This window comes from Chanodichthys erythropterus, chromosome 20 (assembly GCF_024489055.1).
Source record: "Chanodichthys erythropterus isolate Z2021 chromosome 20, ASM2448905v1, whole genome shotgun sequence".
NCBI lineage: Eukaryota > Metazoa > Chordata > Actinopteri > Cypriniformes > Xenocyprididae > Chanodichthys > Chanodichthys erythropterus.
The window spans coordinates 39145488-39154482 of NC_090240.1; positions in this window are offsets into that span (position 1 = coordinate 39145488).

Below are 8995 nucleotides of genomic sequence, written 5' to 3' on the forward strand. Positions count from 1 at the left end.
TGTAGTTGACACTATGAGCAGGTGTACTGTGCATCTGAGGTGAATTTTGTTTGTGGAAACTAGAACCTTTATTTTTATGATTTTCTAAATGTATAGTCAAAACAGCTGACATGAGTTTTGGGGGGACTCTTATTTTGGAATACAACATCAGAATGTCCTGAAACAGTGTAGTTGACACTATGAGAAGGTGTACTGTCTATCTGAGGTGAAATTAGTCTGTGGAAACTAAGACTTTTATTTTTATGATTTTCTGAATGTATAGACAAAACAGCGCATGGATATGAAGTTTGGGGGGCTCTTGTTTTAGAATACAAAATCAGAATGTCTTGAAACTGTAGTTGACACCGTGACAAGGTGTACTGTCCATCTGAGGTGAAATTGGTTTGTGGAAACTAGGATTTTTATTTTTATGATTTTCTGAATGTATAGACAAAACATGGCATAGATATGAAGTTTGGGGGGGGCTCTTATTTTGGAATACAACATCAGAATGTCCTGAAACTGTGTAGTTGACACCGTGACAAGGTGTACTGTCCACCTGAGGTGAATTTGGTTTGTGGAAACTAGGACTTTTATATTTATGATTTTCTGAATGTATAGACAAAACAGCGCATAGATATGAAGTTTGGGGGGCTTTTATTTTGGGAAACAACATCAGAATGTCCTGAAACGATGTAGGTGACACTATGAGAAGGTGTATTCTCCATCTTAGGTGAATTTGTTTTGTGGAAACGTCTCGGTTACATAGGTAACCCTCGTTCCCTGAAGGAGGGAACGGAGACGTACGTCGGACAGACCGACGAATAGGAATCTCGCTAGAGAGGCCAATCTACTTTGAGTGTAACTAAACGAGCCAATGCACATTGGCATGCGATCATATGCATCAGCTGCTTGCCTCGCAGCGCGGGTATATAATGAGCAGCAGGTGCGTTGCATCTTCAGGTTTTCGCTGAGGAGCCGAACCCAGCAAGCGGCAGCATCAGCAGGACAACGCCTGTGGCGACGGGACGTACGTCTCCGTTCCCTCCTTCAGGGAACGAGGGTTACCTATGTAACCGAGACGTTCCCATTCAGTCGGTCACGTTCGACATACGTCGGACAGACCGACGAATAGGAATCCCTACCAAAGCGCCACAGGAGCTGCCCTCTTCCAGCGCTCTGTCGTGAGCCACCTGAACCCCCTTGCCTAAGGACGGTGGGACCAGGCTCACGCAGAGAGGGTTGATCACTGTTGTTCCCAAAACCCACTCAGTGCGACAATTGGATAACGCTGGGAAAGCGTAGCCTTACATGCGATAAGGAACGCTGCGGAAGCCATATCCTTCCCCGAAGGAGTTATATGGATAAGTACATATGGACTAACCTTGTAGGTTGTACAACATATGGAAGAACTGGGGTGACTCCACTCGGTGAGAGATGGGTTCTCCCAGAGGGAAAGACACGGGCTTCATTTAGGAGCAGCCGTGGAAAAAGCCATATGGGATCCCCGTAGGGTCACACATATGGAACCCAGCCTAAATCCGGTTCTCAAGGATACAACGGAGTATAGGCCTGGCGCCAGACACTCCGCCACGTCGGCTGCCGAAGGGTAACCGGAGGACTCAACAGGGTCTGCCCGTAGGGAGAATAGAATGCGCATGTAGCGCAGCAAGCCGACACTAAGCCGGGGCCTCTCCGTGCCTCTGACCTGAGGCGAGAACACAGGAGGAGACCGGCTCGACACGAAGGCTATAGTATCTAGCGAACGTGTTAGGTGTCGCCCAGCCCGCAGCTCTACAAATGTCTGTTAGCGAGGCGCCACGAGCCAGCGCCCAGGAGGATGCCACACCTCTCGTGGAGTGGGCATGCAACCTGAGCGGGCAGGGCACGCCCTGAGCTTGGTAAGCCAAGGCGATGGCATCCACTATCCCTAACCCTAACCGGCGAACTGAATCGCATAGCCGAGCCTGATGATCCGGAGGAGCCAGCGAGACGGACTGGGGAGCGCTAGCCAGGCTCCCAGAGACCGCACCAGCGGCACCAAGGGGACCACCGGCATACCCGCCGCGGGGCAGCGAGGTGGAACGCAGGGACGCGGCCCGGGAGGCTCTCTGTGTGAGGCGGCCCGAAGCGGGGTCACAGTGTGCTGTGCAACACTTACCTGCTTCCACGGGTGGACAGAGGGAGCAGTCGAGGATTTGCTTACCTGCTGCTCGCTGCTGTCTGCTGGTGACAGAAGAGGTGGATGAGAGTGGTGAGGTTCTAGCCCTCCCACTGCTCTCCGAGCCCTCTTCGGACCCGGAGATAAAGGAAACTGCTCTTTTATTGAAAATTTGGGTACCGCTGGCGGAACAAAAGGAAACAACAAAAGATTCTCCACCCGGCCCTCCTCCGGGGGAAGGAGCGGTGCAGTCACCACCTCCTGAAGAGCAGTCCCCTCCATCTCCGGGTCGCCCGTCCTAGGGCCGCTTGGACTTGGCCTTGCCACCCTTCTTCTTGGGGGGTGGCTGGACGGGCTGGGCACCCCTCCCGCGACCGGCTCCACGGCGCCGCTTGGATGGAGACTGCTGCTGCTGGGGCGCAGGAGCGGGGGCGGCTGCAGGGGGCCGCCCTCGGCGACGGGTAGTCTGAAGTGCCGCCGGCGGTGGAGGTGCAGCAACTGACCGCCTCGGCAGGATGTGACTGATGGCCTCAGACTGCCTTTGTACAGCCGAGAACTGTTGGGCAAAGTTCTCGACCGCGTCGCCGAAAAGGCCGGTCTGGGACACGGGGGAATTAAGAAACCTGACCTTGTCGGTATCCCTCATGTCCGCAAGACACAGCCAGAGATGGCGTTCCTGGACCACCATAGTGGACATCGCACGACCCACTGACCGCGCAGTAACCTTCGTCACTCGAAGCGCGAGGTCCGTCGCGGCACGAAGTTCCTGGAGAACTTGTGGATCATGACCACCCTTGTGCAGGTCCCTCAGTGCCTTGGCCTGATGGACCTGCAACAACGCCATAGCGTGTAAGGCAGAGGCAGCTTCCCCACAGGCCTGATAAGCCTTGCCGGTAAGATCCGACGAGTACTTACAGGCCCGGGAAGGGAGAGACGGCTCCCCCCGCCAGGTGGAGTTAGGGCACAGTTGCATAGCAACGGCCCGTTCCACAGGGGGTATGCGCGTGTAACCCTTCGCTGCCCCGCCATCAAGGGTGGTGAGGGAGGAGGACCCACCGACACGGTTTCGGGCAGTAAAAGGTGCCGTCCACGTGCCCGTAAGCTCTTCATGCACCTCCGGGAAGAAGGGCACTGGGGTGGGGGGCTGAGAACCAGCCCTGGCCACCCCGAGATACCAGTCATCCAACCTCAAGGGTTCGGGACACGGTGGAGGATTCCACACGAGCCCGACCCTGTTGGCGGCCCGGGAAAGCATAGCCATCATTTCCGGGTACGTGTCAGGCACAGTTGTCACCCCCGAAGGAGGCAACTGCGCCGACTCATCCTCCCCAGAAGTATCAGGCTCACCCTCCGATGCAGCGATCGACATCCGGTCGTCTGGGGGAGCTCCGAAGGAAACGGATGGTACACACCTCTGGGGTGGTCCACCACGTTCCGCGGGCAGCTCTACTGGCTGCGGAGTGCACGAGGGGGGAGGGTTCCTAGGGGGTTGGTTCCCCGAAGGAAGCGCGCTCACCGTTATCCTCAAGTCACCAGCCCCGCCGCTCGCAGCAACCCTCTGAGGAGGATTGGAGCGAGGCGTCGGGACCGGGACTCCACCCCTTTGCAGAAAGTGGAGTCTCGACCGCAACTCCGCGATGGTCATCTTCCCACAATGGGTACATGACTCATCCACAAACGCTGCCTCAGCGTGCCTTAAGCCCAAGCACGCAATACAGCGCTGGTGACCATCCCGAGGCGCCAGGTAACGACCGCATCCAGAAACACACAAGTAGAACGACATCTTTAAAAAGACGCGAACTACTCGTGTTAGCTCTTTCAAGGACTGACTCTTTTAGGTGCTGAAGCATGCAGGGGAATAGCCGCTGCAGCACAGACAGGGAATGTGCAGCCTGTCGTGTGCACTCTCCTTGAAGGCGCTCCTCTTACCAGCTGTAACAACAGCTTTTTAGCGCTCTAGGCGCACCGTTTCACCAGCCGTGAGAACGGCCTTCACGCTGATTACAGCTTTGCTCAATCAAACCAAAGGCAAAAACAAAAACAAAAGGAGAATCGGCCCCGCTGCTGCGCTGTCCGCCTGCACCTCACAACAAAGAGACGTCTTGAAGAGAGACTCGTTCACCACACTCGCTTTCAGTAGCTGTCTTCATGGGAGGTTTGGCTCCGAAGCGAAAAGCTGAAGATGCAACGCACCTGCTGCTCATTATATACCTGCGGTAACGGTGCAGTTGACACTGTGACAAGGTGTACTGTCCATCTGAGGTGAAATTAGTCTGTGGAAACTAGGATTTTATTTTTTATGAATTTCTGAAAATATGAGCAAAAAAGCAGAAACATGAGTTTTGGGGGGCTCTTATTTTGGAATGCAACATCAGAATGTCCTGAAACGGTGCAGTTGACACTGTGAGAATGTGTCCTCTCCACCTGAGGTGAAATTATTCTGTGGAAACTAGGATTTTATTTTTTTATGAATTTCTGAAAATATGAGCAAAACTGCAGAAACATGAGCTTTGGGGGGCTCTTATTTTGGAATGCCACATCAGAATGTCCTGAAACGGTGCAGTTGACACTGTGAGAAGGTGTCCTCTCCAGCTGAGGTGAAATTATTCTGTGGAAACTAGGATTTTATTTTTTATGAATTTCTGAAAATATGAACAAAACAGAACAAACATGAGTTTTGGGGGGGGCTCTTATTTTGGAATCCAACATCAGAATATCCTGCTGAAACGGTGCCATTAACACTGTGATAAGGTGTCCTCTCCACACGAGGTAAAATAGTTCTGTGAAATGTATTCAGTTTCACAATGTATGGACAAAACAGCATATGAGTGTTGGAGCGCTTTAATTTTGGAATTCAGCAGCATACAATGTCAGGCTTTGAGGTTTACTATCATTTTCAGGTGAAATTGAGCTGTGAAATATATATATTTTTAGTTATTTTTATTGACTGACTGACTGAATAAATGAATGAATGTGAAATCACGTTCAGATCGGTTCACAGACAGTCTTACCGTAATACCAAGTGTATGCGCAGACCGCGAAATATAGGGGCGGCTAGATTGACCGCTCATTTCTGGGTGGCGGCTGGCTTGACCGCAGTAATATTTTTGGTATGAAAAAAAAAACTAAATAATGACTTATATAGTGATGGGCGATTTAAAACACTGCTTCAGGAAGCATCGGAGCACAGATGAGTCAGTGTGTCGAATCAGCGGTTCGGAGCACCAAAGTCACGTGATTTCAGCAGTTTGACACGCGCTCTGAATCATTCGACACACTGACTCATCTGTGCTCCGAAGCTGCCTGAAGCAGTGTTTTGAAATCAGCCATCACTAAATAAGTCGTTATTTTGTTTGTTTTTGGCACACCATTTTTTTATTCACATAAAATTTTAAAATTAGGTTCTTACCTTTTGGTGCGAGGTGGAAGAAAATGGCGGCGGCGACGAGAAACTTCTGTTCAGATCCTTGACGACAGCTTGAGGGGTGGAGCTTAACAGAGTAAAGTTAACCAAAGTCCCTTTAAGACAAGCTTCGTTTGTCTGGTGAGTTTATTTGCGTTGGTTTTGTTCTTTATCTAATGGCCTCGATTTTTTCTTTTAAATTGTCTGTTGCAATTTAGTAGAGTTTCGTTGAATCAGTCAGTATTATCAGCTTGTAAATCTTTTATTTTTTTCTGATTGGTTTAATTTTTAGTAAGCAGTTGTGGAGATTTATATGTCCAAATGAAGCACTGACTACGTTTACATGGACGGCTGTAATCTGACCTTATTCTGATTAAGACAATATTATGATTAAGGTGTTTACATGTTGCCTTCAGAATATTCCTTTCATGTTCTCGTTTTACATGTTATAGAACATAGATCGATTAATGGCAAACCTCAGTGGACAGCAAGCCAAATTAGCTAACCTAATATCCTAAAGATTATATGGGCAAACGAACTCGTTAAAAATAACAGTAAAAACAGAGAATACCGCTAATCTGGATGGAAGAGTTAGGGAGTTTCAGGGAGTTTCAGTTTTAGAGGTTTTTTTTAAAGCTCTGCCAGATTATAAAGACAATTATTACATGCGTTTTCAGAACATCAGCATAACCTGAACTTTGAGCAGTAATTGAATATATTCTGGTTCTTGTGAGATTAATTTAGCTATTTGATAATTTATTATTGTAAAATATTTGATTCCTGCTGAATCTTTCACTGTGAATATTAATAAATGAATATTCCTGATCATGTATCAGTGTTTTACTGCATCTGTCAGGGTTTGTCCTGTATGGATTTACACTCGTTCCCAGCCAGATCAGTCATTCCAGCGCAGCAGACGAGATGAAGCACTGCGTTCCTCCGGACAGATTCTTCTGTTCTTTTGTTTTTCGTTCTTTGAGCGACTGGCGCTTTATGCATTCTTCGCTCATAAGAAGGAGTCAAGGCATTTTTTCTGGACTTGACGTCTATGAAAAGCATTAAAGATTGAAGACTGGCTGCTCGTGACAGATGATCACATGACTATGATCAGATCTAAACTGCTGTTATCCTCACCGAAGCACTTGCTAGTGGTGAGAAAAACTTTTCATTAATGTAATCATATCTGCAGGATAAGACTGCCATGTTGAGACATTTAAAGTGTTCTGGTCTTCATGATAACACTGTTGTGAAATCCCTTTAACATCCAATATCTGCCACATCCCTCCATCTCACCTCATCACACTGAAGCAGAATCTGCAGTCATCGGTCATCTGCTGTCCATGCTGTCATTTTTCCAGTCTAATGTCTTATTTGTGTTATTTGAAAATTCAATCCATCCAGGTTAACTAGCTAAAATTGTTGCTTTTTCATGAACAACTGTTAATTATAATCCAGATACTGACATCAGACAGATGTCAGATACACATTTACACATTTTTGCCTCAAATGGTCAGATTACCAGTCCGTTGCGAGGAAACTGAGTGCTTTCAACCAACCGTGTGTCCAGTACCATGACCCCTGACCCCTAATGTTCCAAAACTAATGTAATGACTGTAAACATCACGTGATCAGCGTGAATATTAAACACGAGGGTAAATAAGATGACGCATTGGCCGGCCCATGACGTAACCTACTTAATATTCATGAGACACGCCTTTCGCCCGCGGCTTCTCTTTAACCCTTAAATGCATACCTCGTGTCTTTTGTGACCCGGGACGTCATTCACTACCCTCCTCCTCATTCATTTTTTAAAGTTAGACATCAACCTTCTTGGTATTCCTCAATCAATTCATTATAAAGAATATAACAAGAAAAAAATCATAAAATTATAAAAGAATGCCTATTTTTGTATTCATTTTTTGTAAAAATTGTATAGGGTTGCAAACGTATGGAAGCCCGTTTCCGCCACAAAAAAAAAAAAAAGCCAAAAAAAAAAAAAAAAGATTAATTGCGACTTTTTATCTCAGAATTGCGAGTTATAAAGTCAGAATTCTGAGATATAAAGTTGCAATTGCGTGATAAAAAGTCAGAATTTTCTCGCAATTAACTGATGGTCAGTATCTCTGTCTGTAACAGTGCATCAACGATAGCCGTGCTGCAGTGAAGTCTGAAGCTGTTGGATGTATTAAAATGTTCCACTTCAGCTTTGTCTGATTTATTGCGCCTCCGCCACAGCTGATTCTTCTTCTTCTTATGATTATTATGATATTGTTATTATCGTGCAAAATTCATTAGTGTATCCATTCTGTTAAAAACAACTTTTATTGTCCAAATACCTCGACTGTAATTTGCAGAATTGCATGATTCTACCCTTGAGTTGCAAAGTTAATGAAACATGATAGGTATTGGTTGTTTTAGTATTAAGCCCACTAGATGGCAGTAAAAGCAGTTTTTCTCCTTGAAACGCTGTGTACAAGGTTACCGTGGAAACATTCTATATGCATATTCCTGCATAATGCATATGCCCGGAGACTAATCTTTATGTGTCTCCTCCAGTAAAGTCAATATTTCTTTATTGGTAAATCGGCGCTAAAAATAATCCTTTACGATGTCCTCTATTTTATGTATAAAAATAACAAAGCAGCAATCCTGATGGTCAGTCGCAATGAAAGGAAACGCAAGCAAAGTAAGAACTGTGAGAAATAACGTTTCACAGTAGTGAGATAAGGTCAGAATTCTGACTTTTTATCACGCAATTGCGACTTTATATCTCAGAATTATGACTTTTATCACGAAATTGCTCTGAAAAATGCAAAAATAACTATTTTTCACTTATGAATAACATTAATGAGTACCTTTAGTGTTTTCAATGAGGTGCAGCCTATACTTATCTGTTTACATCTCAACAAAAGTGTTTTGGGGTTTCATGACCCTTTAAAGCAGCAAAGTTTTGAAAACAAAACCAAAACAAAAATACAAAACATTGCATCTTTTTATGAAACTATTCTTCCCAGAAAGCATAGTGAATGATGTGGTCAAACCTCTTAGATCCCCTGACAATGGCACTATCGGTCAAAAGACTCTTCTGTTCACCTCGCATTTATTTGATCAAAAATGCAGTAAAAACTTTGAAATATAATATAAATGTAAATCAGCTGTTTTCTATGTGAATATATAGTAAAGTGTAATTTATTCCTTTGATCAAAGCTGAATTTTCAGCATCATTACTCCAGTCTTTAGTGTCACATGATCCTTCAGAAATCATTCTGATGATGGTAATCAGATGTAGTGCAGTGCTTTAGTGTTCAGCGGTCGAATCGGCTGTGTCCTAAACCCATCAGGTGCTCAGGTCAGTTCTGGTCAGGCGGTTGACTGGTGTTATGCAGTATCTCTGTTTGTCCGTGTGTTTCTCTCAGCTTCAGCCGCCGGTGTTCCAGAAGTTTCCTCAGCAT